The sequence below is a fragment of the Chelonia mydas genome, chromosome 7, assembly GCF_015237465.2.
Source record: "Chelonia mydas isolate rCheMyd1 chromosome 7, rCheMyd1.pri.v2, whole genome shotgun sequence".
NCBI lineage: Eukaryota > Metazoa > Chordata > Testudines > Cheloniidae > Chelonia > Chelonia mydas.
Genome location: NC_057853.1, coordinates 40,623,668 through 40,644,193, shown reverse-complemented (window position 1 = coordinate 40,644,193; position 20,526 = coordinate 40,623,668). Strand labels below are relative to the sequence as shown.

General features: G+C 38.4%; 2 protein-coding genes across 5 annotated transcripts in view; one reads left to right on the top strand and one right to left on the bottom strand.

Annotated features, from left to right (window-relative positions):
* LOC102944498 (centromere protein P) overlaps positions 1-20,526 on the bottom strand; it is a 316,300-nt gene that overhangs the window by 66,970 nt on the left and 228,804 nt on the right. The window lies entirely within an intron of this gene.
* The window catches only part of ECM2 (extracellular matrix protein 2), a 39,755-nt gene continuing 37,423 nt past the window's right edge, over positions 18,195-20,526 (top strand). The window contains exon 1 of one of the 3 annotated variants that reach the window (XM_007055582.4): positions 18,195-18,478. The gene's annotated coding sequence lies outside the window, so the exon portion shown is untranslated. The remainder of the gene's footprint in view (positions 18,479-20,526) is intronic. The other 2 variants (XM_027817952.3, XM_027817953.3) reach the window with 2 other exon arrangements.

Sequence of the window (20,526 nt, the reverse complement as noted above, 5' to 3'; positions counted from 1 at the left end):
CCGAGGGACATGTCGTCGCTTCTGAGGAGCCACATGGAGCCGGGAAGGTAGCCTGCCAGCCATGCCAACAGGACTTTTAATGGCCCGGTCAGCAGTGCTAACCAGAACCACCAGGGTCCCTTTTTTACCTGGCATTCTGATCAAAAACTGGATACCTGGCAACCCTAAATAGAGATCAAGCAAAATCTCAGTATTACCTAACTGCAGTCTTTTGATGTATATGGGTTCCTTCCCCACTCTGAACTCTAGGGTACAGATGTGGGGACCTGCATGAAAGACCCCCTAAGCTTATTCTGACCAGCTTAAGTTAAAAACTTCCCCAAGGTACACACTTTGCCTTGTCCTTGAACCCTATGCTGCCACCACCAAGCGTGTTAAACAAAGAACGGGGAAAGAGCCCACTTGGAGACGTCTTCCCCACAAATATCCTCCCAAGCCCTACACCCTCTTTCTTGGGAAAGGCTTGATAAAAATCCTCACCAATTTGTACAGGTGAACACAGACCCAAACCCTTGGATCGTAAGAACAATGACAAATCAATCAGGTTCTTAAAAGAAGAATTTAAATTAAAGAAAAAGTAAAAGAATCACCTCTATAAAATCAGGATGGTAAATACCTTACAGGGTAATCAGATTCAAAACATAGAGAATCCCTCTAGGCAAAACCTTAAGTTACAAAAAGACACAAAACCAGGAATATACAGTCCATTCAGCACAGCTTATTTTACTAGCCATTAAACAAAAGGAAATCTAATGTATTTCTAGCTAGATTACTTACTAACTAACAAAAGTTCTGAGATTGCATTCCTGATCTGTTCCTGGCAAAAGCATCACACAGACAAACCCTTTGTTTCCCCTCCTCCAGCTTTGAAAGTATCTTGTCTCCTCATTGGTCATTTTGGTCAGGTGCCAGTGAGGTTATCTTAGCTTCTTAACCCTTTACAGGTGAAAGGATTTTGCCTCTGGTCAGGAGGGATTTTATAGCACTGTATACAGAAAGGTGGTTACCCTTCCCTTTATTTTTATGACAATGAGGCTTTCTGAAACAAATCATTAATTCACCAACACAGCAAATATATAACAAAAATTACATCTAAAATGGATATTATATATTAATTGTAATATAGTAGCACCCACAGGTTCCAACCAACATCAAGGCCCTATTTATTGTAAGTGCTATAAAAACAACCCTGATCTGGAACTGTTTATTTATTTATCACTGAGCTGAAAAAGCTGTGTTATGTGACTGTGGGAAATATATCTGAGTATTTCTTTATGTTTCTCATCAGTAAAAGAAGAGGTTATCAGTCTGATTTTTTGGGTCAAAAATTATGCAGCTGATATTCTTACTCATCAGTTGGTAATAAGTGAAGCATTCTCTCACACGTTACTGACCAGGACCCCTATGCAAAAGAGTTGCTCTACTGGGAGTTTCAAAGTTAGCCGAATCGATTTCACATTAAAAAAAATAAAAGAGAAAGAAATCAAAGACCAGATCAAACATGGAGAGGTGTCAGATTCTTCAGAAAAAGTATTTTTCGAAGGCTGGGGAGAAATAGCCTTTTAGATTTTAGTATCTAATTATAATATTTTGGACCCATAAAATCATTCATAAAATATTTGACTTGGAAACTTACGCTTAATGTAACCACTAAAAAGATTACATCACCAGATCGTTGTTTTTTCTTTGCTAATAGTTTCATTAAAGATCAGAGTCTAAGATCCTTTTTTAAAGAGCTAACAGATGCTTAGTTGAAAATAAAAATGAAAGCACATTTCAGAGGCTCTCTAATCATTTAAAAAAATTAGATCAGTAAAAATAATTCTGTAGCAATCATATTGTCTTCAAAGCAATGCAGCAAACCATTCAGTGTCATAAAATGTTAAACATCTTTGCTGATATTAACAAAGAATAAGAAAAGGGCACTGGAAAAAAGCATACATGATGTAGTTCATTTGATACAATACTTTTTAAAATGTAAGTGAAACAGCGAGTAACATACTAAAATCCTTTTTTCCCCAATGCTATCTAAACTCATAGCCTGTAAGATTGCGAGTGCAAAAACAGATGGGTTTGGACAAGGAATATATTTTCCTGGCTGTAGAAACATAATATAAACTTACTGTATTTATATAAGGAAAATGTAGAACATTTTCACCTACATGTACACTAGTCTGTAATTAGTGGTTAAGCATGGAATCCTGACCATGACCCTTGACTACTAGTTTACAGTACACCTTAGCTGCATAAACTCACCAGAAGAAACTTATTCCTGCTGTAATTCCAATACTTTAAACAGATTTATACCAGGCATTACTTTGACCAATTTATTACATTTAGCTGTATTTTTTTTACCCTTAAACACAAGATTTTATAATAGGAAAAGACCAAGCTGATAAAAGAGTGAACACTGCATGATCTAAAACTGAGCCTAGGTTTGAGGTTGACTATATTCTGTGATTATGAAAGAAGAAAATTAAGTCAATTGGGAAATTCACTTTTACACTCAATACCCTCTCCCAAGCCACCATCTTCCTGTACTCTCACCAAGCCCTATAACCCTTAACTTCACTTTTGTCAAGGGATAGAATCATAGGGCTGGAAGGGACTTCAGGAGGTCATCACATCCAGTCCCTTGAGCTGAGGCAGGATTAAATATAGCTAGACCATCTGAGACAGATGTTTGTCTAATTTATTCTTAAAAACCTCCAGTGACAAGAATTCCACTACCTTCCTATGTAAGCTCTTCCATTGCTTAATAGTTAGATTCCCACACCCCCACAATATCTCACCTAAATCTCCCTTGCTGCAAACTATGTGAATTACTTCTTTTTCTACCCTCAGTGGACATGGAGAACAACTCACAACCATCCTCTTTATAATTACCTTTTACATATTTGAAGACTTATATCTCCCCTCAGCCTTCTCTTGTCTAGACTAACCATGACCTATTATTACAACCTTTCCTCATAGGTCAGGGTTTCTACTTCATATTTTTGTTGCTCTCCTGTAGATTCTCTCCACTTTGTTCACCTCTTTCTTAAAATGTGGTACCCAAAACTGGACACAGATGAGAACTCATCACTGCCAAAAAGAGTGAAACAATTAACTTGTCTTACATATAACACTCCTGTTAATACATCCTAGAATGACATTTGCCTTTTTTGAAAAATCACCACTTTGTTGATCATATTCAATTTTACATATTCAATATTACAATTCACTATAATCCCCAAATTCTTTTTCTGGAGTTCTGCTGCAAGGCAGTCATTCCCCATTTTATATTTACATGATTTTCCTTCCCATGTGTAGCGCTTTGCACTTGGTCTTTACTGAATTTAATCTTATTTATTTCAGACACATTCCTCAATTTATTGAGATCATTTTGAATTCTAATCCTGCCCTCCAAAGTGCTTGCAATCCTCACCACTTGCTATCATACACAATTTTCCCCCTTTTTATGAGTACCATTCTTTGTATTTTTTTGGTGTTTAAGTACCATTAGTAATGCACAATTTCAATATAAATCACAATTGTAACATTAATTAAATGCTATTTTTGTATTTAATATAGAATAAGCAGAAACATTAGTTAAATATGAAGTCAAGTAACATACAAGCTACACTTCAATTAGAGCTTAGAATGCCAGTGCTGTCTATATTAACACTGCTGCTGGTGGTAACAAAAAATCCTGGACAATGTCAGTGCCGTGATGGAAATTTGCAAGTGCATTTTCTAAAAGTCTTCAGATGTACATGCAGAGATACTGTGTATTAGCAGAATGCCCTCAACCATGATATTCACTCCCTCTGCTGGTCTGGCAGAGCCCAAAGGCTTGTCTAAAATGGTCTATTTGTCTGCACCAGAATAGAGTGCATTCCAGTGCACACTAGTGTGTCGCAAACTAACTGTCCCATGTGGACCCTTCTGGAGCACACCAAAAATTCTCTAGTGTGCATTAACTTGGTACTGTTTGAAGCAGGACGACAACAAGATCCACCAGGAAACTTTCAGTGTGTGCCAGCAGGATTCATACAGGCCAGTTAGTGCATAACATGCTAGTGCACACTAAAATTTACATCCCTCTGGTGCAAACTAATGCACTATGTAGTTGTGACGTTGCACCCCATAATTCTTTATGGAAATATGCTTATGAATGCATATATGACATAACTGGAATATGTTGTATGCTACATATGCCATGTAAAATATCTCTGTAAAAGTTATGATCTACTGAATATACTCATCCTATCTGTATGCATGTGTCATTTTTGTACTCGAAGTTATGAATATTGGCTGTGTACTTGCTTGAAAGTAGCCTTAGTAAAGATTTGGTCAGCTTCTTGAGAAAGAAATGTACAAATTAAGTGCCCAATCAAGAAGCACTTAGCTGACAATAGCTCTTGGAAGACTCCAATCCACATAAGAAGTCTTCCTGGAGACATTCAAGATATCATGTGGGCAATGGCTGCTGCCTGTAAAAACTGAGTCACGCATGGACGTGTGACTTGCCCATGTGACTCCAAAACTCCATCTTGGAGATGGATTTTGCATAGGAAAGAGGAGGGGGTCTCCACCCACAAGAGAGAGTCTATTTAAACCCCTGGGATGCCCCTCCATTTAGTCATCAGCTGGCTCAAGTGATAGCCTTCCCACCCCCAAAGGATACCTGAAAGAAACTGGAACAAAGGACAGTAATCACAGCAGTGCAAGTGATTGCTGGACCCAGACTAGAAGGAGCCTAGTCTGTAAAAGAAGCTTAATGGAACATCTCTGAGGGTGAGATTTCATCTGTAATCACTTTCTTACTATATTAGATTTAGATTTGCGTGTTTTATTTTATTTTGCTTGGTAATTCACTTTGTTCTCTCTGCTATTACTTGGAACTGCTTAAATCCTACTTTTTGTATTTAATAAAATCACTTTTTACTTATTAATTAACCCAAAGTATGTATTAATACCTTGGGGGGGGGGGGAACAGCTATGCATATCTCTCTAGTAGTGTCATAGAGGGTGAACAATTTATGAGTTTACCCTGTATAAGCTTTATACAGGGTAAAAAGGATTTATTTGGGGTTTGGACCCCATTGGAAGATGGGCATCTGAGTGCTGGAGACAGGAACACTTCTTAAGCTGTTTTCAGTTAAGTCTTCAGCTTTTAGGGGACATAGTTCAGACCTGGGTCTGGGTTTGTAGCAGGCTAGTATGTTTGTCTCAAACAAGGCAAGGTTCTGAAGTCCTAAATTGGCAGGAAAAACAGACTCAGAGGTTGTCAAAGAACATCAGGTGACAGTCCAAAGGGGTTTCTGTGATCCAAGCTGTCACAGTAGTCAATGCCCAAGTCTGCTGAACTTCAGGGCAAATGCAGGATTGCATCTATTTCTTTCAGTTTCTAAATGTGTGGACAGAAGACACTGGGCACATGAATAATATTACTACAAATTAAAGGTCACAAAAAAAAGACCCAATCCCAAAAGCACCTATGACTTTTCCATCCCCACCACCTCTCTATTCATCTCTACGTGCAGCAAAAGCCAAGGACAGGCTTGAAAGTCAACAAATTCAAGGTCTGGTAAACTGATTGCTGAATATGCTCACAGAAAATGCCCTTCCTCCAATTCCTTTATTATGAACTCAGAAGTCTGTTGACTCTGGCACCTCAGCTGATTTCAACTGCTCTGGTATTAAACAAGGTAAAAAGCAGTAAAATTGCAGACTTTTGTTTGCAGTAGGATTAGAATGGAATCTGATTTCTGCATACTATTCAGTACTGATGAGTATTAGGCAAGAGATTTAACTGCCGGCCACTACAGTCAGCATGAAGTATTTGTTAGGGTTTTTAAAATTATTAAACTCTAATTTCGGTGTATTTTAAAATATTTTATTTTTAAAATATATTCAATGCCCGTAGAAAACTTGCTATGGCAATAATCCCTGTCTAAATAAATAAATTGTGCACAAAAGATTCTGAATGGGTACATGTTTTTACAAACTAAAAATCCTCCCAAAACACATATCCAACTGCGTAGCTAAATTACTGGTCAATTAAAATAGCTTCTTAACTTCTAAAATTGAGTGCTTTATTCCACAGAGGATTAAAACCTGATAATATTGTAATCAGTGGCTCAAGATTTCAAAGGCTAGCATGTGTTACGCACATATCTCCTCCTCCCCCGAAATTTTTAACATGTATACATATGTACCACATGAGATGGGAAGACCCCAGGCATCATTAGCAGTCCCCATGAAGCCCCAACATCTCGTCTATGGAGTCCACACTCACTCAGCTGCCACTGGGTTGGAGAGCAAGACAACTCCGCTCTCACACACCCATGAGTTTATGTCCTGTAGAGCTGAACCCAGCTCTCCACTCCAGGTGTTGTGACCGGGCTCAGGCATTGTCCCACCCCTCTCCCCACACCTCCTAGGTGGCCCTGCTGCCAATCATTCACACTGCGCATAACAAGTGTATGGTTGTGGCAGCCACTGGTTATGCATACACTCAACTGAAATTTCATACTTCAGCCATATATTATATATTAGCTGATTCCACAGAACAGTACCAAGACCCTTTAAAATGTTGATGCTGTACTTGTTATAGGGAAAAAAAGAGTTTCATTTCTTCAGATGTTTCTTTTGAGTGGAGTCTCCAGCTGATGAGCTGGAATTTTATTACAACTGCATGAATAATTTTGAAGGGGTAGTAAGTTCTCTTCCTCCCTATCGTGGAAGCCATATTATAAAAATCTAAGATTTAGCAAGATTTGAGTTTGTCAAATGTGGCAGTATCACTTTTAATTCAAAAATGTTAACATAGGAGCAGCGTCCCTGTCTCTCATGCAAGTGTGTGGTGGGGTGGGGCAGAGGGAAACAAGAGAAGCAGCCTCTCCCACCCATCATGAAGTCTACAGGAAAGCCAGGTAGACTTTGCATTCTAGGAAGCACAGCGACTGCTGTTTCTACTCCCCTCCTAGGAGCAGACGGTGGGAATTCTGGGAGGCATATTGCCTTACAGAGGCAGAATGTGTCTCAGTGCTCCATATGGGTGGTCTGGTTTCACAATATCCCTTACTAAGGACTGTTCCTAACTGCACAAATGAACCAATAGTTATTTATTTTACACAAAAAGCAAAAGCAAGAAAGCTATTCTAATGGGTCCAGATCAACATATGAGTTTTGGTATATGATGACAACAAAAGCCCTTATCCATGGAAACTTACTAAATAGTCAATAAAGACTCAGATGCTGTGGTTCAACAATTGAAGCAGAAGAAAATGGAAAAAATACAGACTAAATATTTTCTTCTAAAGGAGCAACAGCACTTGACATTCAGAATTAGTCAACAATTTTGTATACATCAGTGTATACAAAAACCAAACTGTGTATTCTGAAACAAATGTGGAATAGCTTTTTTATCTTTAAGGATTAGGTTTACAAAAGCAGAATCAAATATATTACAATCCTAAAATACATTTACAACATAGTGTACAGAGAATTAGTCAGGTCTCTGTATACAAAATTATCTTTTCATAGTTATTTACAAAGGTTATTAAACAGAGTTAAATGATGCCTAAAGAACATTAATATTGCGAAGTGAAGCATCCCAAGGAAAATACCCAAGTTAAGATTGAACATGATAGCTTTAACTCTGCCCTTGGAGCTCATGCATTATTACAGTCTTTAGTTACAGAATCAGATATTGTTTCCATAGGATCCCTACTTTGTTTAGTGTGGAGGATGGATGGTGCGCTGTAAATGAGGCAATGTGTTTCACCAGTCTTTAAGGCTGTGGTAAGGATTCCTTAAGCATAGCTCACTTTATGCTGACTGTTCCTGAAACCCACAAATGGATAGTCGTCAATAGTGGGTTGGAGAGCACTGCACTCCATCTGATGCTTAGTTGGTGGAGCAGTATTGCAGGCTGCTCCAAGTTATGCCAGGACCCATTTCAGTTCCCAACAGCTACAGGATATGGAGAAGCAGAAAGGTGACTTAGAGCCACTTCTTCACTCCCAGCTATACCAGTCATGAATTTTGTGCAGCACAGTATGTGGCCCTAGAGCCTATATTACAGTGAAAGAAGATTTGTGTATGCATAAAAATATTCCATTGAAGGAACCTTGCTTCATTCAATATGCTGCTAAAAAGTCTTATTAGATATATGCATTTAAAGATGATATTGAATGATGCCACCAGACTCCATAAGATTGATCGCTCATGGGGCAGAGTAAAGAATTACTCCCTTTAGTAGGGTATTGGAGGACTGAACCCATAGTTTGTAGTCTGTAAAGTGCCTTTGAAAATAGCAATATATTAAACTCAATAAATAATAAATCATCATCACAAGTAACGGAAATTTATACATAATGCTATCCTTACCAAAATGGCAAGGAACCAAAAGAGCATTTTCACCAACACATCAGGCAAAAAAGCAGAACTCACAATTTAGGAGTAAAAATAAATCTATTACACGTATAATTGTGTGTAGTGTACAAACACCCAATAGATTACTAAATTCTGTTTTAAAATGTGTGCTGGAAGTATCATGCTAGTACTCTGCTGGGAGGCATTTACATTGATATTGATTTTTTTTTCCATTTATTATAAAAACAAATGAAACAAAATAGTGTAAAAAGGGAAAAGAATAAGTCCTAGAATGTTTTAAGATGAAAGATTTGCTACATCAATGTGGCATTCCTACTTCTGGCAACTGAATTCTATTAATAATAGAATAACAGAAATGAAGCAAGCTGACTAGCCTTAGGACATGGAGTTGTACAGCAGAAGGATCACATATTAGGAAGAACAGGATGGACAGTCTGCCCTGAAATTAGAGTATAAACATTTGATGTCTTCCAGAAGTGGAAAGACTTGAAATTTAAGCTACATATTCAGCACGTTCCGTAAATATAGGAGCAGAATAAGAAAATTCTAACTAAAGAGGGTCTTTAGTTTTGGCAGTTAAAAATATAGGAAAAATAAAAAAAACTTTGTTCAACCACTGAAAAGTTTTCACAACACACAATTTAAGTAGTCAAAGAATTTGTGAAGGAAAAACCACTACCCTATAAAAGTTCTCAAATCTAGGACAGCAAGAACAGTTGAGAAATGTTATATAAATCACAATGACTTATTTTTGTTAGTAATTACAGTGAACTGTATAGCAGATACGGTGCATTAAGTTCATACCCAAATACAGTAACAGCAGCAACAAGTTCCTGTAGCATCTTGTCATAGAAAGCCATTCCAACATGGCTTCAAAAATATTAAAACAATGGCTTAATACATCATGCAGAGGTAATAATAATTTTAATAAATTAGAGAAAGTGAGGATGTTTTGACTTTAACCCTAAACAAGAAAATTATCTTTTTTTAAAACTTGACAGTAAAAAGAATGCTCATGAAAGGTGTTTTCGACTATTAAACGTGGTGACTGAAATCCTGTTTATCCAGTAAATAGGTACAGTTTTGTAGTGCAAGCTTCCTTCTATGGAGGCCCAGCATACCTAAACTCTCTCCCGAAAGAACTACTTCACAGGATTAAGAGAATAATTCTAACTCCATGCTCATTCAATCTGTGGCTCTCTACTGAAACTGTCAGTGTCACTAATTGAGTACCTTTATAGGACCTGAAGAAGAGCTCTGTGTAAGCTAGAAAACTTGTCTGTTTCACCAAAAGAAGTTGGTTCAATAAAAGATACTACCTCACCCACCTTGTCTCTCTAATTAGTGCCACTTGTGATATAGATAACTACCCACTAGGAACTAAACTAAATTCTTCAGTTTATTTTTATAGAAGGCTATTCAGTAGAGATTAGAAAAGAACAATTTTGGGGTTATTACCAATGTTGGATGGATCTGAGCTGGTGACCTAAAAGTGAATATCTCTGTATCCTATTCCCCTGAGCCATTCTGGTCTCAAGAAGAGGGCACTATGAACAGATATTGGGTTCCACAAATGAGATGAACAGCTAAAAGAACAACAATTCACATAAAACGCTAGGAAACATGAATAAGTTGAATTAAGCCAGCAACCAAGAAAACAGAGTGCAATTAACAATGGAAGAAGGTAAATGAAGGTTGGTTACTTGTAACTGGAGTTCTTCAAGATGGACTCCGCATATTTATACTCTTGGGATGCGCCAACTGGTGTAGCTGGGACAATGGAACTCTCTCATAGCCGTGCCTGTTAGAATGCTCATGCACCCTTCCCCCTGCCCCACTATCAACATGCAAGTGTGTTCTGTGTTCAAGTGGCTATAGAAGCGGGCATGGTGCCCACTGCCGTCTCAGTTTCTTACACCACTAAAGCGGGAATACCAAGTAATACTGAAATTAGGACTTCACAGGAGCAAGGTAGGCAGGCAGGTCTTAAGAAAATGCTGAGTCCATCTTGAAGAATACTGGTTACAAGTAGGTTTCAGAGTAACAGCCGTGTTAGTCTGTATTCGCAAAAAGAAAAGGAGGACTTGTGGCACCTTAGAGACTAACCAATTTATTTGAGCATGAGCATCAGATGCATCCGATGAAGTGAGCTGTAGCTCACGAAAGCTCATGCTCAAATAAATTGGTTAGTCTCTAAGGTGCCACAAGTCCTCCTTTTCTGGTTACAAGAAGGTAATCTTAATTTCTTCTTCAAGCGTCATCTACATATTCCCACTCTTGGGATAGTTTAGCAAGCAGTATAGAGAGATAGAGGAAGGGAGGCAGGGTCCTCATTAAACAATGATTAGAGCACCATTCTGCCAAACTTTGCATCAAACCCGGCTGCAAGATCCAAAGCATAAAGTTTCGTAAAAGTGTGACTCAAATGCCACGTAGCCACTTTGCATATTTCAGTAAGAATATGTTTAGTACAAATACAGTCACTGTTCTAGGGCTCTAAGATGAACAGAAGAAGATAGTTAAGCTCCTCTGTAACACTCTTCAATATGTTGTCTAACCCATCTAGACGGAGACTGTGCTGGAAGGGTCAGACCTTTAGAGTTATCCACATACAAGATAAATAACTTAGGCAAGGACATGAAGTTTTAAATTCAGATAACATCAGAGTGCTCTCTTTGTATCTAAGGAATGTAACCTAGATTTCTGCTTTATTTGTATCAGGTTTTGGAAAGCATACTGGTAAATTAATACTTTGATTTACATGAAACTTTGAAATAATTTCAGGAAGGAGTTTAGGGTACTGATTAAGAACCACCTTGTCTTCATAAAAAGTAGTATAAGGGAATCCACCATCAAGGCATCTAGCTCACTAACTCTTCTAGTCAAAGGGCTTGTTATTATTAAAGCTATCTTTAATAAAGATGAAACAAAGAGCAGCTCACTAGAGATTCAAATGGGGGAGACATAAGCTGTGCTTAAAATACATTTAAAGAGTCCTATACTGGTAGGTACAGATTCAATAAGTCCTTTTAAAAGTTTTTCACCAACATATGCAAAAAAACCCAATTAATTTTCCATTAATGTGAGTATGGAATGCTGCAATGGCTGCTAAATGGAACTTTAAGGAAGAGAGAGACAATCCATTGGTTTTAAATGTAACAAATATTCTAAAATAAGTTACATGAGAGTTGAAACTGTGTCAATATTTTTATCACACACTCAAAACACAAATCTTTTCCACATAAGATTGTAACTTTTTCTTGAAACTTAGATAGTTTCTAGCATTCATTAGCATTTGCTGCACTTCAATAGAGCACGATTTTTCTAAATCTGTCAGTGGCCTATTGCCCAAGTTGTCAGATGTAATGACTGGGAATCTGTGTGGAAGATCTTCCCTTCTTGCTGGGATAGTGAGACCATTGTTATTGGAAGCATCTTGTATTTGCTGTTGGATAAAAGGAGTAACTCACTGTCCCCTGTTGCCTCACCCATGCTGGAACAATTAGAATCACCCTGGCTAAATCCTGTCTTATTTTCTTTAGGACTTTTTAGGGTGGGGGGAAATGCATGCATCAGACCCATTTCTTTATCAAGGAAAAAGACGTGTGTCAATTATTGACTTTCTGAATCCACTCTTGAGCAAAAGCAGGAGCATCTCATATTGGATCGGGTGGTGAATAGATTTATGCCAATGGCTGAAAATGTTCTGAATCACTGATTCCTTTAGAGACCACTCATACATCTGTGAGGAATCCCTGCTCAGTTGATCTGCTATCTTATTGTGTTCTCTACACATAAGGCAATTGGATAAATGTTGTATGGGATATAACAGTCCCAAAGTTTGAACTCATTGCTTGATTGAGACTAATGAGCTCCTCTCTGTTTGTGCAAATATTACGTATGTATTGTCTATGGCCACATAAGTTACTGCCTTCTGCACTTGTGGAAGAACACTTTGAGAGCCAGACAGCCAAGCCCTAAGTTTTAACATGTTTATGTGCAGCAGATGTTCTCTGCAGCTTCAAAGACATTGACTGAAAAGATTGTAGAGATGTGCTCCCCTACTCTTATCTTGGACGCATCTATGGTAACTATTAATATAGGGGGAACTGGGTTGAACAAAACTCCTTTGTGGACTTTGTGTGGTTCCAGCCACCACATTAGAGGCAGATGAATTTTTAGCATATTGTCCATGCTAGGTGTGAAGCACCTTAATAGAGAACGTTGAACTGGCTTCATTCTGAGCCTGGCACATGGAGTCATATGCCAGAAGGATACCAGAAGGACTACAAATATCAAAAAATATATTACCTTCTGAGAGGACTGTTGAGGATTGTTGTATGGTGTTTAGTTTCAAAACCTCTTTTCCAGAAGAAAAGCCCTCTCTCCTTTCTGGAGTTGAGGATTGCCCAAAGAGAGAAATCCTTTGGGATGGAGACAGAAGGGACTGCATGGAGACCCAGCGTTCCAAACAGAGAACAAATGATCTGAATGTCTTTTTCTAATTCTTCTTCTGACGGAGCCCTTAGGAGCCAAATGTCTAAGTAAGTGAAAATTAAAATCCCTTGCCTCCCCAAATATGCTGCTACCAGGCCAGACATACGGTAAAAAAGCTGGACACAGTGGAGAGGGCAAAGGGTAAAACTGTGTATTGGAAATGGTCTAGAGCAAGGGTAAAACAGATATTTACAATAAGAGGGTCTTATAGAAATACTGAAGTACACATCTTTGAGATAGAGAGCAATGAACCAATCCAGAGTAGACAGGGCTAGAGCCAATCAGAGCCAGGGTTAGCATTCTGAAATGAAGCTTCCTGATGCATCTGTTTAAAGCTCTGAGATCTAGCACTGGTCTGAGAATTCGATTGGGATGGGGTGGGGGTGGGGTGGAGGTGTTGATTAGAAAGTATCAGGGAAAGAACCGTTCTTCTTCTATAGCTCTTGCTTTCAATAGAGTTTGTATTTCTGTCCTCAATACCTTCTTGTGGGAAGGGTCCCTGAAAAGGGAGTGAAGGGGGATTTGCATGGAGGAATGGGTGTCAAAGAGGAACAAGGGGGAACGTACTGACTGTGATACCTGAATATATACGTAGGTGCTTTCCTTCTATAAGATTTGGTTTCCATAGATAGACAGGATGACCACAGCCAGACATGCCTATGGAGAGCTACTGTGGATGACACAGAACTTAAGGTGATCAGAGACATCCGCTAGCTCATGAAATTGAATCGCATTCTCAATGCTGCAGCTACACCCACACTGTCATCTAGAAATGAACCACTTTCTAGTTCCATGATTTGCTGGAAATCATTCAGAGGAGCTGGTTCCTTGTCATCAGAGCGTGTGTTGCACTAAGGCAGTGGAATATTCCCTGGATGTCAGGTCTGGGCATCTCAGATCTGGATGACTCATATCCATAGGTTCAGATGGAAGTTGTTCCAGAACCAGAGAATGAGGTTCTCTCAAGTGCTAGTGGTTAAGTAGGGGATGGCCAATATGGGCAGGGCATTCATGGTGGCACCTAAGGATTTAAGTCCTTAAATTAATCTTGCCATTTACCCCAAACTGGCATCACATCACTTGTTTGTTGTATAGGATTCCAGGAGTTTTCCTCTGAGGAGGGAGATGCTTTTTTGGAGGAAATGGTTGAATCTTAGATGTGAGTGCTGGATCCAGCCCTAGATCAGATTCTGAAATAATAGGGGAGATAACTGAGGTATGGAACTGAAACATGGAGACTGGTGATACGGTCTTTCTCGGCAAGCCAATTGGAGTCTAGGAAGTGGAAATATGGACATTGGAGATCTCTCCCACTCATGTCTTGGTCTCTTATCAGAACAATGTGATGTAGCTGGATCTGGTATGTCATGCAGGTTGGATGAACATGCACTGTAACCACAATAGTAAGGGGTTGAGCTGACACGTTTGGTTGCAAAGGTCTCTTTTTGAGGTCCATACCCTTGGAAAAAACCAGAGGACTTAAGTCCTTAGGTCTTGGATCTGCATGCTGTGAATGGTCTGAAAAATTACCCGAGATATGTTTTAGTTTAGCCTTTCTTTTCTATGGAACTGATGTAGTTAGTTCCTGTAAGCTGTCTGGCTCCTTAGGGTCTCTATGGTACTGGTTCCAATGGAGACAGTAAAAATTTTGAAGACAGAATCAGATGACTTCACTATGAGAAGCTCAGTCAACTTGGAACTGGAGCTTGGTGCTGAGGCCAAAGCTCGAGGAGTAAATATGCTACAGGTAGGCACATATGCTGGTAGGCACATCACCAGGAAGTGAATCTCACCTAGGAATTTCAGGCACCAAACATGTGCATTGGATGCTGGGAGGTCAGCTGGGAACACCACACACCTCTTAAAGCCACGTTTCTTTGAACTGAGATCTACCACGTTGGTATTGGTAAGCATTCCTACTTAAAGCTAAAATCCTAATCTAAAAACTATCCTAAAATCTAACTATAAAACGTCTTAACAATAACTACACTAAAAGGTAAAAAGGGTCTTTTCTAGCTACAGATCCAAGAGGTTCATGTCCTTTCACTGCTCTAATTGGAAGCAACTGAGGCAGCTATGGGTGCTACACTCCCTTCTACAGCCACGCCTTTGAGCACTGAGGTGTTGGGTTGGTTGGGAGCATGAGCACTCTAACAGGAACAGCTATCAGAAGGTTCCATCATCTCAGCTGGACCGGTAGGCACATCCCAGAAGAGGGAATATACAGAGGACACTTGAAGAACTGGCATCTAATTTTGTTCTGCTTTAAAAGTCAGTATGTAAACCTAAATCTAAAGATGAAGTTTACTCATATCCAGTCTGGGGAAGTGAGCCAAAATTGGAGTTATCCTCTGAATACGAGCCAGAATATCAGCTATTGTGCTCACACTAGTTGCAGCCTGTTAGGCTGGAGTGCTAAAAGTGTTAAATGGAGTCAAGAAGAGATGCCGCCTGACAAATGGTGTGAAGTCATACTGTCCAGTTCACTCTTTACACACTGATCAATAAGGAAGGGACTTTGGACTTACTTTTTATTTGGACAGCTTGAAGAGCAGGGGGTGAGATCACTATTGTATGCCAAAAACCCTTGTGAAAAGTCAATGAGTAAAGAAAACACAGAACTGATAGCATGAAGTATGCCATGGGATGGGAGTAAAACGCAAATGACACTTTTCAAACATATTAGTATCAAACTGTAACAATAAGATACATTTAGAAACAACAATAGCAGCTGCAGAGGATGTTGGTGCTACTTAGTCTGCTCACTGATTACAAAACAAAGGAGAAAAATAAACCATTGATTAAAGACGTAGGATGCCTGTGTGTTATTGTCTGGGTATACCACAAAGAGGACAGGAGACTTGTTATGGGTTTTAATCAGGCCACAGCTTTATTATATAGATGTCTGGGACTACCCAGCAGGTAAAGTGTACAGTGCAGGCAAATCCATGCATATTCAAATCAATTCTCCGGTGCTTTCACCAGCCCCCCCGCTGTTTAATCCATGATTATTCAAATCAGTTTTCCGGGGCTTTCACCAGCCCCCCTTTGTTTCCATCCAGGTACCCCAGCCGACCTATGGCTTGGACCTTACCATCCACCAGCCTCGTAAGAAGGTTAAGGAGGGCTATGAGAATTGGGGGAGGAGGGAGGAGTGTTTGGCTCCCTGCCATACCAATCATAAGAATCCCTGAACCCCCTCCCCATTCTGTTCCTTTATCCAGGACCTCCTTTTAAGTCCTTTACCAGGCCATTTATCTGGTCTCTGGCTGCCCTCCCTATGGAGTACTTGCACTGAACATCCGCCCAATATTACAAAATAAGTTGCGACATATGACCTACCACCTTTTCTATTCACCAGAAAAGGTCCATCCTCACACCCGCTGTGAGGAAGGCGAAAAAACCACACTCCACCGAAGCCAACTCTGGTGGTGATGGAAAAATTTCTTCCCAGCCCCCCTTTAAAAGGGGCGACTAGCATAATACCCCATAGGCTGACTCCTGTTCCCCTTAGGTGAACTCACTGAGTTTCTGACCTTCTTCCCCCCGCCACTCAACCACAGAGCAGAGCTGCCCTTCTTTGGGTAAGCCCAGACAAATTCTGCCCCACCTTTAGTTGTGGTGCAGTCATTCTGCGTAAATGATACAACACAAATACAGTACAGAAGTAGGGTCTTTCAGCTAATCATATATGATCAGAAAAATAAATGAGCTGTGAGCAAACTCCACTGTTCTTCTGAATAACCAGGCTTGAAATCTTGCTATCCTATTTTTGTCCCTTCTCGCCTTTTCTTCCAGTATCTAAGCTCTCACAATATCCTATCACCTCTACCTTCACATCATCTCTAAAATTCATTCTCTCCCCTCCATATGTACTGCATAAGTCTCTGTCCACCTTTTGCTGATCTCCTGCCTTGGCTATTGCAGCTCCTTCCTCTCTGCACTGCTCACATCTCACTTATCTCCACTTCTCCAGCTACTGACAAATTATCTGTCACTTCGACTCTGCCACTCCTATCTTACTATTGCTTCGACAGCTTTCTCGTTCTGCATTAAATTCAAACCTCTCATCCTTGACTTCAAGGCTATGCACAATTATGTTCTTTCACATATTTCTATCTAATCTATCTGCACCATTATATCCTCCTACTCTCACCTGTGCCTCTTCTCTACACGCCCTACCCCTCTTCATTCAGATCTCTTGTGAAAAACATATTTCTGCTTTGATGCCTTTCACCATGGAGACAAATGTATTAAAAAACCCGAGTCTTTGAATTTGGTTTTGGACCTTTTTCTGGTGCATTATGTGCTGAACTGTTCTGTCTTATATAATATGCAAGATTCTTTGGGCAAGGATAATTTCTTCCTGTACATTTTGAACAACTCCAAACACACTGATAGAGTTTAATCATTGTTTTCCCTCCATGATTGTAAAGGAAAGCACGATATAACCTAAATAACTGTGTGGAGAGGCAATATGTTTTCTTAGTATCTATTCATTACACACATGCTGACTAGCAATTATGGCAAACTAAATTGTTATACATTCCATAACTGTCCTCTTAGAAATTTCTTGTAGTGTGGCTTCAAACAAACAAACAATGTTCAAAAGATTAAAAGGCCCTGGAAGTCTCTCAGTAAACTCCATCTGGTAGATACATCTGTCATTTCTGAAACTAAGCAGGCCCAAAGTCTCACCAAGCTGTGACAGTCTACAAAAACTCAAGCTGAGTGGGAAGGAATTAGCCTCTCTGGCACACAAAGAGCTTGTGGTAATTTACCATGTTCCCCCCCTCCCTTTCATATTTGGGTTATTAACATCAATGCAGCTTCTGGGTAGCTGTGCTTCAGTGTCATATTTCAGGATGTAATTACCCTTACAATAATAAAGAAAAGGAAAATGCTTCAGTTGTTTATTTTCCATGTGCATGTTGCAGTTATAGTGAAATCAGTTGCTGTAAAAGGACAAAAGAAAAAAAAAACATGGCAAGTTTTCTGCTAAATCTTCAATGAAAAAGTTTGTTTCACATAGATTTTTAGTAGTCTACACAGAGAAATGGGGATAAAAATGTGAATTCTGGAAAAACTAGATCTACGTTCAGAAAGAAAGGTTATGCTTAGATAGGTATACAATCTATCTAAGCATAATAAATCTACAATAAAATCATGTCACCTGGAAAATGATTTCAAAACATTTATAGTAGAATAAGAACGAAATAAACTGCAAATGTTTTCCAGTTTCCTTGAAAATAATGCACTTTCTTGTTACTTACATAAGCATATCATTTACAGAGAGCTTCCAGCTGTGCCTTGTCAGCCTAAGGACCAAATGCATTCTGCTGCTTTTCATTTTCCCAAAGTGAGGTTTTTAGTTTTCTGAATAACTTATTAGATAATTCTCTGCACACAGAAGAGAGCAGCGCTTTGTCCCCAGGGAAAGAAGCTATTTCAGACTTCACTAAGGAGTGATCTATCATGTTTCAACAATCCCCACTGTTGCTCTCTTTGTTTTAAAGATATCAGTCTGATTTTGTTTCATTTGCAACCGGAGACTAAATGACACCAAGCAGAATCTACTGTTAGGTTAGATTACCAGGTAATATACATTTTACATTTTCAATTATTGCTTATAGCATGGTGTGGAATGGCTTAAACTACATGTTAATAATGTGGTGTTTAATACTTTGCAAATATGTTTAAAAGTTAACAAGATTAGTTCTTTATAGCAAATACTATGTATAAAAGCTTTTCTAAATTAAGAAAGTATGCAGTATTGGGTGAGCTGGGCTTCTTTGTTCCATATGAATGCTTGGGATAGCTAATCATAATTAATTTCTATGCAAATTAATTTCAATAGCAGTATATTAATGTTCAGAAATAATTTTAATCCTCCTGCATTGTGAGAGAAAGTGATTAACTCAAAGAGATTTCTGAACTTACTCTGAATAGAGTCAGATAAAGAAAGTAAATAATACTCTCTGTGGAATGTTTATAAAGGATCATGTGTTTAGAAATTAACTATTTCCTATCACATAAGGCAAAACAACAAAAAGACAACACAGTAAGAAAGAAAAACAAAATAAGTGACAAACAATTAATTACACATTGTAGATGAACAGTAGAGAGGATGAAGAAACTTATACAAGCATGACTTAAACATTTCTGTAGAAAATATGTCCTATTAACCCAAGTGATAAAATATACACTATATCAGGGAACACTGTTGTTTAGTGTATTAAGCAACAATTACAAGAATATATTAATTTCAGCACAAATCAATACTAGATGCCCAAGTCACAGTGCTGGTGATATGCAATGATTTACAGTTATTTTAATTGTTCAAATCTAATTTTGTTTCAATTTTCATTTGATTAAAATTTGACTACACTATGTTAAATATTATTTTATGTTTGATAATTTAAGAGTGTCAATAGTGGGCGCAAAGGGTAGTACCAGTTGATTCTATGGCCTTTTCTTATCTTACAGGTCAAGGACACTAGTTGGAAAAAAAATTGTAGCATTAAATTTTTAGTCAGCACTGAGAAATTAATGTTCTTGATGCTAAAATATAGCACTTGAGTTCACATATATCAGTAGAAACTGATTATATAAACTAGTTTCACTTTACCTTACAGAAACTGTAGTTACAGTGTAGTTTTACTCTTTGATACCTGTAACTACTACTACATTCACACAACTGGAAGGATAATTCCAAAGATAATATAATGCAGTTGATAGAGCTGAATTCTAAAAATACATGCATGAAGTATGGGAAATGTCTAATAAGTATTTCTGTAATTTAGGTAAACCTCTGGTAAAATGAGTGAGTGGTAATTAGCTATCAGAACAATCACTGTTTATTTGCAATGCAATTCTTGTGTAACTACAATGTAATTAGAGTTACAATATTATTAAATATAACCTAAAGATTTAACTGTAAAGATGTCACTGAGTGCTTGATGTCATGAAAAAACATGCTCAAGGCTTCTCCTTACAATCAGCTCTTTCATTCAACCCTTTTGAGGTTTGGCCATCTATAGTTCTGTAATCTACTGCACAGATTTATGGACAGTCAAAAGAATGCAAGTCAATTACAAATCACAAAGAAGATTAGGCTGCTTGCCCTTTGTCACATCTGCAATGTTAGGTATCAGGAAATAAGCAAGCTTTGAAAAAGGCACCAGTTAGGATAGTTAATGAGTTTCTGTGTGTTGGCATGTTCATTAACATTTGTTTCTCATAAGAAAAAGGTACTAACATTCAGTGCCACAGCGCATACAGCATAATGAAGGGTGTAAATCTAGTAATCAAAAAAGGCACTTAGGTATAATAAATCCTGAATTCTGTTCACAACTCTGCCACTAGTTCTGTATATGAGCTTGGGTGAGACATGTAACCTCACTGTACCTCAGATTACCCATCTGTAAAATAGGAATAACGCATACCTACTTAATTAATGTTTGTTAAAGTATTCATACAGCCTCAGATGAAAGTAGCTAAACAAAGATTATTATTATAAAGAGGTAAGTACAAATTTACTACTAACTTCCTGTAAAAAACAAAATATGAAAATTCTGCTATGAGTAGCACAAAAAACATGGAAGCCACATGTCAAGGTTCCCTACCCACTCTGAACTCTAGAGT